Below are 4,830 nucleotides of genomic sequence, written 5' to 3' on the forward strand. Positions count from 1 at the left end.
TTCAGTGTTTTTGTTACGTAACAACAATATCCGGTCTGTCACGGAGTCAGAGCTCGGAGCTTGTTCAGCCCATAGACTGTATAAAATACAACTCAACCCCTCCTCTGTTTTTCATTACCTGCACAAATGTGTGCTAACAAGGAGCTTAGGAGGGAGGCATGCTAGTTGTAGGCTGTCTTAATAAACACAAAGGTCAGTTTCACTCCCCACGTCTGCAGATTTGAAGATTGAGTGGATTATTTTTATTTTCATGGAAAAGTGCTAGCGCTAGTTAGCATAGCTACATAGCTACATGTTCGTAGCTGTGTACCAAGACACACGTCGACATACTGACAAATAAAACAACAAGAAACACAGAATCTGTGACTAATCTTTCAGAGAGGTCCTGCTGTAGGCGCCTCTCTGTCAGGATCAGATTCTGGATCAGATTCAGAGGGTTGAAGTAACGCGGGTCTGTGAGCAGCCGTGTATATTCAGCTAACATGTAAACATTAGATCAACGCGCTGGACAGCCGAGGCCACATTCACTTCCTGAGGGGGCGTGGTCAGAGAGAAAACAGAGTGTTCTGAGGAGGGCTGAAAAAGAGGGGTTTACATGCAGACCAAAATCTGATTTCAAAGTGTTTTCTTGAGCATAAACTTTAAAGACATGTTTTGGGGACCTCTTAGACCAATATATATTGATGAAAAAGAGCGTAATATGTCTACAGTTACCACGGCTCTACCTGCTTCAAAGTGTGTTAACACTCTGTTACCACGGCTCTACCTGCTTCAAAGTGTTAACACTCTGTTACCATGACTCTACCTGCTACAAAGTGTGTTAACACTCTGTTACCACGACTCTACCTGCTTCAAAGTGTTAACACTCTGTTACCATGACTCTACCTGCTACAAAGTGTGTTAACACTCTGTTACCACAGCTCTACCTGCTTCAAAGTGTGTTAACACTCTGTTACCACGACTCTACCTGCTTCAAAGTGTGTTAACACTCTGTTACCACGGCTCTACCTGCTTCAAAGTGTTGTTTTTGTTGTTAACAGCACAAGAGGCTGTAGATGACAAAGAAGATATACGCTCTGCTCCTCCCATTCCTTACTTTAGCGTACACACACGCTTATGATCACAGGTAACTGCTGTTTCAGTTCACAACATGAAACTGATCACACTTATCAGTTCAGAAACTCATGGTAATGAAAGCAATGTTAGCTACATATGCTTTGGGGATTTGAATTACCTTTGGCTTTAGACCGAACAATTTTGATGTGCACCTGTGCCATATTGAAACAGTTCCCCTAATCCAAAGGGTACTTTATCATTAAATCTGTCACCACCTCCACTCAAACACAAATAACTTACACAATTCTCACTTCAACAACATATATCAGCTTTATGCTATCCCCCCCTGCTGCTCTGATAACTTATTATTGGACCTAAGATTTAATAGATTATAGCTGAAGAGACCATGAATGTTAAATTTATAAAACTCCAGAAATGACAATGAGAAAACTATTTGAAACACTTGTAGAGGAATTACCTGAGTTGGCAGCATGCCTTAGTCTCTGCAGACATTTACTGAAACTGTTAATGGACAATTAAAAGCAGAGGAAGTGAGTTATTTTAGAGCGCTAAACACAAAGTCAGAAATCAATTATGGAAACAACTAGGAGAAACAATACACTTTTGAGCAAATAAGCAAAAAAGAAATGCCTTCTGATGAAATGTCTCTGCATGAAGCTGCAGGACAATAGCATGCTGCAGGATTTGAATTTTTTCCTCAACACCAAAAAGAACATCGGGGTACCAAAGATACTTTATTTTTCCCACATAAATATGCACTGTGGAGGAATAAAAACAGGCAAGAGTGCATCCATCCCTGACACAAAGCCATTCAGTCCATGAAATATCCATCATAAATATCCCAGTGAGCTCTCAGTCGGATAGATGCTTGAAGGAATGCATGAGGAAGTAGCTTTATCCTCTTTCCCACTCATGGGAACTAATAGAGTTAGCTCGAGGGTAATAGCCTGCGGTAGAGGAGAAGGCAGCTGCAGTGCTGTAGTTACAGTCAAGTTATAGCTCTTGGTGGATGCTTACACCTAAAGCACAACCCTAAAGTAGATCTCATACAATTTGAGTGTCTATCTATCTATCTATCTATCTATCTATCTATCTATCTATCTATCTATCTATCTATCTATCTATCTATCTATCTATCTATCAAGTACTAACATCGTCAACATTTCACTCTTTTAACACGTTTGCTTTTGTAATATCTTATGTTAAATAATCTAGCCTGCAAAAAAAAGTCAAAAGAAAACATTCTTCATGTGAACACTATATCTAATTCTCACATTGCACTATTACGACGGTCCCTGAATGCACCTGCAGTAACAGGCGCTCTGGACCTCTGGACAAACAGTCAGCTGACGGCACTCTTTGATACCAAGGAGTTGATCAAAACTTACTAAATGTGTCTGATGTTTCACCAAACTGGATTAAATCAAGCTGTAGACGCAGAGCTTTTTACAGTGAGAGCGGCAAAAACGTCCAATATTAAACAGACGTCCCCCGGTTGTGTTTTTGTCACTAATACACACAGGGGGGTAAAAATCCTCAATGAAGAGGAGACTGGTTCACACAGCACACCTGCTGCAGGTAGAGACCAAGCTAACACTGAGCCCCCCCAATAATAACTCAGCCTGTCACAGGAATGCACAGCTTTAATTTCTAAAGATTAGACACACAGCGGGGAAAATATGAACTCTTCATGTCCGACGGTCCTTCTTAAGTTTTCATCAGAGTTTGTATTATCAGTGATGCACTTCAGCTCGTCATAGTCTCGTTTTTCGTCTTGGAAAAACCGAGTTGTTGATACACATTTATCTTATCTTTGTGATGTGTGTATGTGAACGCACGTGTTTGTGTGTCTGTGTGCGCATGGAGCGGAACGCTGCCATGTGATACAGAGAGCAGATGGTCATAATGACATTCTGTCATGTACATAAGATCAATAACATCAGGATATTTAGTCTGTTTAATAAAAGAACAAGTTATAGACCTGATCTATAAGAGAGGTAACCCTCAATTACTTCTGCTGTGATCTGGCGCTATATAGAAAATAAAATTTACTGAACTTCCAAGGGGGGCGGGGGCCGCTGTTGGGGGGGCGCCCCCCCCCTGTATAATGGTAGGGGAAACACTGAAGGTGTGCTGCCACTAAGGCAGTTAATTTGGTTTTTATAACATGGGAATTCATTTTGCACTAATTAAAGTTAAAGAATATGTTAAAAGCTGCTAAAAGTTAAAAGTGCCTGTAAAAGAGGTTTATTTTGAAAGTCGGTCATTTGATGACGTCACATCCTGTCAGGTCTGTTTCTGTTAGGTCATTTCCTGTTAGCTCCTTTTCCTGGCTCATCAGAAAGCAAGGCAGACATGTGGAGCATGGTCTGAATGTTATCCGCCGCCATCTGCTCAAATTCATCATAGAGGCATTGCCGTAAGTTCATAAATGTGATGTTTAAGATGTTAAGAATATAAATAGTGATATATTGTTAAAAAACGTTTAAGGATAAAAGGTTAAAAATAGAGATTATTTACATTTATTTAAAAGCTATTTAAAACATGCTAGCAGCTAATGTAGCTGGTACTCAAAGTGCATTGAGTGAAGCTAATTCATGTTTGAAGCCACTTAAAATGTAACATTAAGTTATATACAGTGCTTATTGTTTTGTATTGTTTTATTTACAGTTTTCACCAGCATGTCAGTGAAGGAACCCGAAGTAAACGGTCAATCTTGCTTCGACTCTGTCTTCATTGGCTCTGGTTTACCTTGGTGTTTAGTCAGAGTTTCAACACACTGCACGAGAACACTACAGAAGGAATAAGTGGGAGTCCAGAAAAAGTTCCCGGTACCACAGAAGTACATAACTACACAGCTGCACAGGATTATTGAAGAATCCATACTCTTCCTTTATATTAGATGTATAATCATACGTCAGTATAATTACCCTCACATATTTATATCCAGAGCACCTGGGAAATAACTTTCTTTCTGTGTGCATGCAGAGTAATTACGTAGGGACTGATATGGACAGGTGCACATGTTGGGCTCGGAGCGTCAGTAACTTTCATCCAAAGTGTGCCACCCACACTTGCCTACATGAAAATCAGCCACCTCTCTCTTTGAATAGTGATTTTAATGAGCAGGTGCTGGGCACAGGGACAAAAGGCATTCAGCGGCTTATCTCTTGTGATTGCAGGCAGCCGTGCTCCTCTGAGTCAGATAGCGAGGGAGGGAACTTTCTCTCTCTCTCTCTCTTCATGGGAACTTTTTGTTGTTTGTGTGTGAGCGTCTCTTTGATTTCATAGAGTCCTTTGGAATAAAAAGGGATTGAAATAGTGAACTATATGTACTGCTGTTACTATGAAGTCCACGTAGCATTTTCCTTTCTAAGCTCTAGCATCTTTTTCTAATTGTTCCCAATGTGGAGACATGAGGAGACAGCGTGTAATTAGAGGGCGTTTGCCTTTTTTGTGCGGCCACTCTGAGCACCTCTGTTAAAATCTCTGAGATGCAGAAAAGGGATGTTTGTCTCCTCAAAGAAAAAAAAAAATACAATCACAGGGAGTGAGGCTCATCGCCCTGGTAACCAAGAAAATTGAGGAGAATCCTGGCCTGACTGTGCGTAATATTTCCAACAAAAAAACAACATAATAGAAGAGGAGAGGTGCATTTGTGGGAGAAGATCAGCAGGAGCCAGGCTCTTTCTAACAACAAACCCTGGATGATGATAAATTGTATTGTATGATAGTTGAATTGTTGCTGTAGAC

General features: G+C 40.5%; 1 long non-coding RNA gene across 1 annotated transcript; it reads left to right on the plus strand.

Moving 5' to 3' along the window:
- Nucleotides 1-3,400: 3,400 nt before the first annotated feature.
- Nucleotides 3,401-3,796, plus strand: LOC117820574. Its single transcript, XR_004632777.1, has 2 exons — nt 3,401-3,496; nt 3,748-3,796. It is a non-coding gene; the product is annotated as an uncharacterized LOC117820574 (long non-coding RNA).
- Nucleotides 3,797-4,830: the final 1,034 nt, after the last annotated feature.

The sequence above is a fragment of the Notolabrus celidotus genome, chromosome 10 (genome assembly GCF_009762535.1).
Source record: "Notolabrus celidotus isolate fNotCel1 chromosome 10, fNotCel1.pri, whole genome shotgun sequence".
Classification (NCBI taxonomy): domain Eukaryota; kingdom Metazoa; phylum Chordata; class Actinopteri; order Labriformes; family Labridae; genus Notolabrus; species Notolabrus celidotus.